We start from the raw sequence: 10,565 nt of genomic DNA, 5'->3' as shown, positions 1-10,565 counted from the left end.
AACCTTTCTGCTTCTTTCTTAACAAAAGAACCAACACTGCCCTCTTCCACCAGGCATAACTGCTCCTCACCGTCAACAATTATTCCTTTGGCTTTTCCCACGTTCTGAGGACTCAAAGGGTAGTTATGGACATCTGATGGGCCCCACTATGCTTGCCTTCTTGTTGGCTGTGCAGAACAGTCCATGTTCCAAGCCTTCCCTGGTAATACTGCCCAATTCTTCTTCCGCTACATTGACTACTTCAATGGTGCTGCTTCATGTACCCATGCTGAGCTCGTCAATTTGATCAATTTTGCCTCTAACTTCCAACCTGCTCTTAAATTCACTTGGTCCTCTGCCAACTCTCTCCCCTTGGTCAGTCTCTGTGTCTCCATCTCTGGAGACAAACTGTTAATCAATATCTTTTATAAACCTACAATTCCCACAGTTATCTTGACTATGCTGCTTCCTACCCTATCTCCTGTAAAAAATGTTATTCCCTTCTCTCAGATCCTTCATCACCAGCTCATCTGCTTCCAAGATGCAGCATTCATCTCCAGGACTTCAGAGTTTCCCTTCTTCAAAGAACGGAGTTTTCATTCCTGCTGTCACCTGCATCTCCTTTACTCTCAGTACAGGAGCCCCTCAGGGCTGTGTACTAAGCCCCCTCCTTTACTCCCTGTATACCCATGACTGTGTCACCACCCACAGCTCTAATCTGCTAATTAAATTTGCTCACGACACTACACTGATTGGCCTTTTCTCAAACAATAATGAGGTGGCCTACAGGGAAGAAGTCATCTCTCTGACACAGTGGTGTCAAGAAAACAACCTCTCCCTCAATGTCACAAAAACAAAGGAGCTCGATTACAGGAGGAGCTAGGCTAACCCCTATTGACATCACTGGATCTGGGGTTCCCTCGGTATCCACATCACCGAGAACATCGCGTGGTCTGTACACACCAGCTGTGTGGTGAAAAAGGCACAACAGCGTCTCTTTTACCTTGGACGGTTGAGGAAGTTTGGTATGGGCCCCCAAATCCTAAGAACTTTCTACAGAGACACAATTGAGAGCATCCTGACTGGCTGCATCACGGCCTGGTATGGAAACTGTACCTCCCTTAATCACAGGACTCTGCAGAGAGTGGTGCAGACAGCCCAACGTATCTGTAGTTGTGAACTTCCCATGATTTTGGACATTTACAAAGACAGGTGTGTAAAAAGGGCCTGTGGGATCATTGGGGACCCGAGTCACCCCAACCACAATCTATTCCAACTGCTACCATCTGGAAAGTGGTACCACAGCATAAAAGCCAGGATCAACGGGCTCCAGGATAGCTTCTTCCACCAGGCCATCAGACTGATTAACTCACGCTGATTTGAGTGTATTCTATGTTACACTGACTGTTCTATTTATTATAAATTACTATGATTGCACATTGCGGATTTAGATGGAGACAGAACATAAAGATTTTTACTCCTCATGACTGTGAAGGATGTTAGAAGTAAAGCCAATTCAATACTCTCCTTACCTATCACCCCATGAGCATCTGCATCCAACACATTATTCTTCACAACTTCAGACATTTCCAAAGGGATCCAACCACCAAAGATATCTTTACCAACCCCCTCCCACTTGCTTTCTGTAGCGATCGGTCCCTTGTCTGCTTGTCCCTCACCCACTAATCTCTATCCCGGCACTTATCCCTGCAAGCAGCCCAAGAATTATACCTGGCTGTTCACCTCCTCCCTCACGTCCATTCAGAGCCCTAAACTGTACCTCCAGGTGAGGCAACACTTCACCTGTGAAACTCCTGAAGTTGTCTGTTGCATTCAGTGCTCCTGTTGTGGCCTCCTTTACAATGATAAGACGAATCCTAAATTGGGGCACCACTGTCGAGCACCTCCACTCCATCTGTCAAAAGCAGAACTTCCCGATAGCCGAATAGTTTAATTCTGATTCCCATTCCCATTCCGATATGTCAGTCCATGGCTCCCCTTGTACCTCAGGGTGGAGAAGCAACATCTTCCATCTGGGCAGCCTCAAACCTGATGGCATGAATATTGATTTCTCCTTCCAGCAAATCTTCCCCTCCTCTTTCATTCCCCACTCTGGCTTGTTACCTCTTTTTCACCTGCTTATCACTTCCCTCTGGGGACCCCTCTTCCTCTCCTTTCCCCTATGGACCACTTTTCTCTCCTATCAGATTCATTCCTCCCCAACCCTTGACCTTTCCCTCCACATGGCTTCACCTATCCTCTTCCAGCTATTCTCCTTACTCTTCCCCACCTTTTTATTCTCATGTCTTCCCCCTTCCTTTTCAGTCCTGCAGAAGGGTCTCAGCCCAAAACGTCGACTGTACCTCTTCCTAGAGATGCTGCCTGGCCTGCTGCGTTCACCAGCAACTTTGATGTGTGTTGCTTGAATTTCCAGCATCTGCAGAATTCCTGTTGTCTGCTGAGTTCCTCTATCATTTTGTGTGTGTTGCTTTGGATTTCCAGCGTCTGCAGAATTTCTCGTGATCAACATTTTTAGAAAATGCTGAATGTTGCTTTTGCTCCTGTAACCTCTTCACTGGGCTGATATGCAAACTCAGCTCGTTAGCCGGCTCTGCTAACAGCCATGTGACTCAGCGATGAGAAGGCCACCTTTCATAAACAATAAACGTCTAGGGTCATCATGACCTCAGTCAACCAAACGGGAACATCGTAATGTTCCCATTAAAGAAACCTCGATTTGAGCAAATGCTGTGTGAATACTGCCCATACACAATTATTGGTGAAATGACAGATTGTACACCACATAAAATTATAAAGAAAATATATTTCCAAATTTCAGCTTCATAGAAGTCATTAAAAGAAAATGAAAAAAATAAAAGGGCCCATTACAATTAAACCAGTCTAAATGTGCACATGACCATTGGAGCTCATCTTTTCCAAAGCTGGGTATAACCATTATGGCGCCGAACCCATGGACTGTGTGAAGGCACTTACCACAGTCCGAAGTCTGTTGCGAACAATCAATCAATATCTCTATATCTATCTATCTATCACACACACACACACACACACACACACACACACACTCACTCACTCACTCTCTGTCACTCGTATTGATCCTCTTGGAGCCATTCAACCACACAAAGCACTTCTTGGAACGGGGTCTCTCCTTCCCACAGCATTCCCTTCTATCGCACTCTGCAACTCCTGCCAAAAAGATCCAAACCAGACCACTGTCTGTCACAAATCTCTCTCCACCCCGCTCTCTCCAGAACTTCCTCCAGATCCCACCAAACTGGTTGGCTGACACAACATTCCTAAGTTGTAACAGCAGGGCTTCTTATGAAGTAGAATCTTAACCAGTATTTTACAATTTAAACTGGGTTTCTTAACTCTTGCTACCACTATTAAGCAAATTGAGTTTTCAAATCATTACCCAAAAATGTTGAAAACCAGAAAAATACTGCAGATGCTGGATATCTGGAAAAAACCCCAGAAAATACTGGAAATAGCAGGTTAGGCAGCATCTGTGGAACGAGAAATAATTTGTTTTAGGTCAAACACCCTTGATTAAAACCAGAAAAGTGAGTTGCTTTTAATATACAAATAGTTGAGAGAAAGGGTGGTTGAACAGCCATATGGAAACGAACTGCAAATGTAACAGATCTTAATTTAATCAATCCTAATCCAAGTATTTGTGCAAGGGAGATCAGGTGGAATAATAAAATTTCCAGGGAGATATCTTTTAGATACAATGGTAAAACTGAGCAAGTGTTTGTCAGTGGAGGATTATGGGGAACTGGCACAAGAGTTGAGGCCAGCCAAGGTCAGGCATGGTCGTAGAGAATGGTGGGGTAGGTCTGAGTGACCTAGTGTACTATTCCTCCTATTCTCTTGTGTACTTTGTCTCACCAGTCTTGGTGTGCTCTATTATAGAACATTGAACAGTACAGTACAGGCCCTTCAGCCCAGAATATTGTGCTAACCTTTTAACCTACTCCAAGATCAATCTCTGTCCTCTGTATAAAATTATCTTCCCATATACTTGGCCAACTACCCCATATGGTCATGTCACATTTGCCAAGTCCCATATGAAGAAATATATCAATAATATTTACAGTACATGTTGAGGAACCAACATTAGTCTAAATACAGTGATTAGTTTCCAGGAAAGGATGCATCTTCTTACAGTGAGTAGTCCTTGTTTACATAGCTGCATCACGTGACTTCAATGCAGATTTATACTCATAGAGCACTACAGCCCATTTAGTTCATATCAAGTTGTTATTCTGCCCACTCCCATCAGTCTGCACGCAGACTATAGCCCTCCATGGCCTTCCCATCGATGTGCCTATCCAAACGTCTATTACATGTTCCAATCAAAGTCACATCCACCACTTCCACTGAAAGCCTGCACCACTCTCTGAGAGAAATTGTTCCCCTTAAATATTTCATCTTTCATCTTAACTGATGACCTCTAGTTCTAGTCCTAGTCTCACCCAGCCTCAGTGGAAAAAGCCTGCTTGTATTTACCCTATCCATATCCCTCAGAATTGACTACACCTCTATCAAACCTCCCCTGATTTTCCTGTACAAAGGATAAAGTACCAACCTATTCAAGCTTGCCCGATAACTCTGATTCTCAAGTCTCTGCAATATCCTTGCAAACTTTCTCTCTACTTTTTCAATGTTATTGATATCTTTCCTGTAGGTAGGAGACCACAGCTACACACAATACTCCAAATCTGACCTCAACAACATCCTATACTACTTTGACATAACATTTCAACTCCTGTACTCAATACTCTAATTTATGAAGGCTAATGTGCCAAAAGCTCTCTATACAACCCTATTTACCTGTGACGCCACTTTCAAGGAATTATGGATCTGTATTTCCATACCCCTTTGTTCTACTGCTCACATCAGTGACCTATGGCTCACTGTGTAAGACCTACCCAGGTTTGTTTTTCCAAAGTGTAACACCTCACACTTGCCTGCATTAATTTCCTTTTACCATTTTTCAGCCTATTTTTCTAGCTGGTCCAGATCCTGCCGCAGGGTAGCAGACACCAACAGAATCGACAAACTTATTCGTAAGGCCAGTGACGTTGTGGGGATGGAACTGGACTCTCTGACAGTGGTATCTGAAAAGAGGATGCTGTCTAAGTTGCATGCCATCTTGGTCAATGTCTCCCATCCACTATATAATGTACTGGCTGGGCACAGGAGTATATTCAGCCAGAGACTCATTGCACCGAGATGCAGCACAGAGCGTCATAGGATATCATTCCTGCCTGTGGCCATCAAACTTTACAACTCCTCCCTTGGAGGGTCAGACACCCTGTGCCTATAGGCTGGTCCTGGACTTATTTCATAATTTACTGGCATAATTTACATATTACTATTTAAATATTTATGGTTCTATGACTATTTATTATCTATGGTGCAACTGTAATGAAAACCAATTTCCCCCTGGGATCAATAAAGTATGACTGTGACTAATCTTTGATAACATTCCTTGCTGTCCACTATATCTCGATGTCATCTGCAAATTTGCTGATCCAATTGACCAATTATCCAAATCATTGATATAGGTTACAAACAACAAAGGACCCAGCATCGGTCCCTGTGGCACTCCACTCAGAGAAGTAACCATCTACTACCGCACCCTAGTTTCTTCCACAAAGCCAAAGTTGAATATTCTTCTTCATGCCAAGAAATTGAGCCTTCTTGATCAGCATCCCATGTGGGACTTTGTCAAAGGCCATGTAGACAAAATGTGTACTCTATGTCCTTCATCATCTTTCCAGGTAACCTCCTCAAATGGAATATCTTCCAATAATTTATCCACAACTGACTCCAACCTCACTGCCTATAATTTCCCAGCTTACATTTACAACCTTTCTTAAACAACGTTAAACATCTGACAGTCACCCGTCACCTCACCTTTGGTAAAGAGATTTAAAATACCTCTCCCAGGGCCCTGCACTAGCTTCCCACAAAGTTTGCTTTTAAATATCAATAAAAAACTTTGTGTGATCGTGCAATGCATTGTAAATATTTAATGGAAGCATTTTGAAGCTGGTACTTGCTTTTTATCATTACAATTCACCACTAGATAGATCTTTCTTTCATCTTCCCTTCCAAATACATTCCAAAATGACCTACCCCCTGCAAATCTTGGTCTATTTTTTTGCTGTGCACTCACTACTCCCCTTCTCATGGCATTTCCTCATTCCACACCTGACCCTTTCCGGTGAAGCAGGCACTTGATAACCAATTGGAGTCTAGTTTTGGTCATTGCTGAGACAGGCTGCCCAGTCACATTGCCACTGCTGTGGCTCTAGGCTTCCAACTGGAAAAGGAAGCACAACTTCCCTTATCTACTTTTGTCTTAACTACTGCTGGCAGAATCATTTCGCTTTTAGGAAAGTGGCTGCTGAAAACGCATGACCGAAGCAGTTTTTTCTCTCTTGCTTGTCATGCCACAATATCATATTAACCCTTACAACGATACAAAGAGAACTACAGGAGTGAGATTTGTTGGACCCAGGATAGATGCTCTGAGATACTGACACCCAGAGTTTGAAGCTTTTCGATCTCTCCACTGCTGGCCCCTTACTGAGGATTGGTGTGCATTCTGACTTCCCGTTCCTGAAGTTCACAGTCAAGAGACAGCTGACAGAACAAGTGCCGCTGGTCAGGATGAACACGGATGCTGAAGGCTCATTTCAGTGCAGAATAACCCCAAGAGACTGAAGGAACAGTTGATCCCCAATCTCAATCAGGAAGAATCACATCCTCGCCCACTTCCCAGCGGCTTCAACCACAGTCTGGTATATCACCAGGTGTAGCCTCTTCTACTTTATCCCCTACTCCTATCTGTGCTTAGCCACGTGAAACACCCTTTCAGATTTGGTCTATCTCCCCTTCAGCCTCCCTCCTCCTCTCCCCCTCTTCCTTTCTCTATCCCCCTTCCCTCTCCTTTTCTCCACCCTCTCCCCTACTCCCTCTGTGCCTCTCTTCACCCTCAACCCCTCTCTCTTCACCACTCTCAATCCCCTCTGTCTATCCACTTCCCTTTCCCTCTTCCCCTCTCCCTATCTCTCTCCCTCCCTTGCCCTCCTCCTCTCCCCTCTCCCTTCCCCCTCTCCCCTACATGTCTCCATCTACCCTCTCTACACCTCTCCCCCTCCCTTTTTCTCCTCTCCAGTTCTCCATCTTCCCCTGTTCCTATTCCTGTCTCCCTTTTCCACTCTCTCTGCCTCTCGTCCACTATCTCCTCTCCACACCCCCTCTCCTCTCCCTTTCCTCCTTCTCCCCAACCTTATCCTCTCTCCCTCTCCCCTTCCCTACCCCTCTCTCCCACTCCCTCCCCCTCTCCTCCTCTACTCCTCTCTCCTGCTCCCTCCCTTTCCTCCTCTTGCTCAATCCCCCTTTTTCCCTCAATGCACTCCTTCTCTCTCTTGCCCTCCCTCCCTCCTCTTCCTCTTGCTTGATCCCACATCCCTCCCTCTTTCTCCCCTTGTTATATTTTTCTCTCCACACCAATTTACACAATTGAGCTACCTCTTTGAAATTCTAATGTCGATGTGTTACTTGCCAATTTGCAATTTATTCCCCTTCCCAATCTTTTCTAAACACCATGTATCCAAGAATGTTAAGTATTCATCTCTGTCCATGTCGAGCACAGTTCTCTTCACTTGGAGCCTGTGCTGTCATCATCTATGACTATTTATGCCTACAGTACACCAAGTTTTGCCTTTATACATAGAGATTCTAAGTGTCTTTTTGCCTTCCTCTATATTACTTTGTTCCATCCCTTGACTTGGTTTACTTGGTAATAAATCTGGTGCACAAGTTAGTTTTATTATATAGATGGTCAGTTAAATGGTTGCAAGTAGCACAGACGGAATGAGATTGCCTAACACGTATCTCCAGAATCTACATATCTGCTGCAGTTTCTCTATCCTCAAAATCGCACCAAATGGATTGATATGAAAAGAATGCAGGATTACTGCTGTCTGCAAATGAATATTCCACTGCCCATGCACTGGGTAAACTCAACATACTTTTTTTCTTGGAAGCCCATTTTGCTGATGACTACAGCTCTCCAAAATGAATGAAACATAGAAACATAGAAAATCTACAGCACAATACAGGCCCTTCGGCCCACAAAGCTGTGTCGAACATGTCCCTGTCTTAGAACTACCTAGCTTTACCCATAGCCCTCTATTTTTCTAAGCTCCATGTAGCCATCCATCCAGGAGACTCTTAAAAGACCCTATCATTTCCGCCTCCACCACTGCCACCGGCAGCCCATTCCACGCACTCACCACTCTCTGCGTAAAAAACTTACCCCTGACATCTCCTCTGTACCTACTTCCAAGCACCTTAAAACTGTGCCCTCTCACACTAGCCATTTCAGCCCTGGGGAAAAGCCTCTGACTATCCACAAGATCAATGCCTCTCATTATCTTATACACCTCTGTCAGGTCAAATCTCATCCTCCGTCACTCCAAGGAGAAAAGGCTCAGTTCAGTCAATCTATTTTCATAAGGCATGCTCCCCAATCCAGGCAATATCCTTGTAAATCTCCTCTGCACCCTTTCTATGGTTTCCACGTCCTTCCTGTAGTGAAGCGACCAGAACTGAGCACAGTACTCCAAGGGGGGGGGGGGGGGGTCTAACCAGGGTCCTATATAGCTGCAACAGTACCTCTCGGCTCTTAAACTCAATTGGACAGTTGATGAAGGCAATGCACCGTATGGTTTCTTAACCACAGAGTCAACCTGCGTAGCAGGTTTGAGTGTCCTATGGACTCAGATACCAAGATCCTCTGATCCTCCACAGAGTCTTATTACTAATGCTATATTCTGCCATCATATTTGACCTACCAAATTCAACCATACTTATCTGAGTTGAACTCCATCTGCCACTTCTCAGCCCAGTTTTGCATCTTAGCAATGTCGCGTTGTAACCTCTGACAGCTCTCCACACTATCCACAACACCCCTGACCATTGTGTCATCAGCAAATTTACTAACCCATCCCTCCACTTCCTAATCCAGGTCACTTATAAAAATCACAAAGAGTAGGGGTCCCCGTATAGATCCCTGAGGCACACCACTGGTCACCGGCGGTCTCCAACCACTCTTTGCCTTCTGTGGGCAAGCCAGTTCTGGATCCACAAAGCAATGTCTCCTTGGATTCCATGCTTCCTTACTTTCTCAATGAGCCTGGCATGGAGTACCTTATCAAATGCCTTGCTAAAATCCATATACACTACATCTACTGTTCTACCCTCATCAATGTGTTTAGTCACATCCTCAAAAAATTCAATCAGATTCGTAAGGCACGACCAGCCTTTGACAAAGCCATGCTGACTATTCCTAATCATATTATGCCTCTCCAAATGTTCATAAATCCTGCCCCTGAGGATCTTCTCCATCAACTTACCAACCACTGAATAAGACTCACTGGTCTATAATTTCCTGGGCTATCCCTGCTCCCTTTCTTGAATAAGGGAACAACATCTGCAAACCTCCAATCCTCCAGAACCTCTCCCATCCTCATTCATGATGCAAATATCATTGCCAGAGGCTCAGCAATCTCCTCCCTTGCTTCCCACAGTAGCCTGGGGTACATCCTGTCCAGTCCCGGTGACTTATCCAACTTGATGCTTTCCAAAACCTCCAGCACATCCTCTTCCTTAATCTCTACATGCTCAAGCTTTTCGGTCCACTGCAAGTCATCCCTGCAATTGCCAAGATCCTTTTCCATAGTGAATTAAGTACCTCCACTATTTCCTCCGGTTCCATGCACACTTTTCCACTGTCACACTTGATTGGTCCTATTCTCTCACATCTTATCCTCTTGCTCTTCACATACTTGTGGAATGCCTTGGGGTTTCCTTAATCCTGTTCGCCAAGGACTTCTCATGACCCCTTCTGACTCTCCTAATTTCATACTTAAGATCCTTCCTGCTCGCCTTATAATCTTCTAGATTCCTATCATTACCTCGTTTTTTGTACCTTTCATAAGCTCTTCTTTTCTTCTTGCTAGATTTACAACAGTCTTTGTACACCACAGTTCCTGAACCCTATCATCCTTTCCATATCCCATTGGAACGTACCTATGCAGAATGCAAATATCCCCTGAACATTTGCCACATTTCTTCCATACGTTTCCCAGAGAACATCTGTTTCCAATTTATGCTTCCAAGTTCCTGCCTGATAGCCTCATATTTCCCCTTACTCCAATTAAACATTTCCCTAACTTGTCTCTTCCTATCCCTCTCCATTGCTATGGTAAAGGAGATAGAATTGTGATCACTATCTCCAAAATGCTCTCCCACTGAGAGACCTGACACCTGATCAGGTCCATTTCCCAATACCAGATCAAGTACAGCCTCTCCTCTTGTAGGCTTATCAACATAGTGTGTCAAGAAACCTTCCTGAACACACCTAACAAACTCCACCCCATCTAAACCCCTCATTCTAGGGAGATGCCAATCAATATCTGGGAAATTAAAATCTCCCACCACAACAGCCCTGTTATTATTACACCTTTGCAGAATATCTTTCC

The sequence above is a fragment of the Mobula birostris genome, chromosome 3 (assembly GCF_030028105.1).
Source record: "Mobula birostris isolate sMobBir1 chromosome 3, sMobBir1.hap1, whole genome shotgun sequence".
Lineage (NCBI taxonomy): Eukaryota > Metazoa > Chordata > Chondrichthyes > Myliobatiformes > Myliobatidae > Mobula > Mobula birostris.
This window is presented reverse-complemented; position numbering follows the sequence as displayed.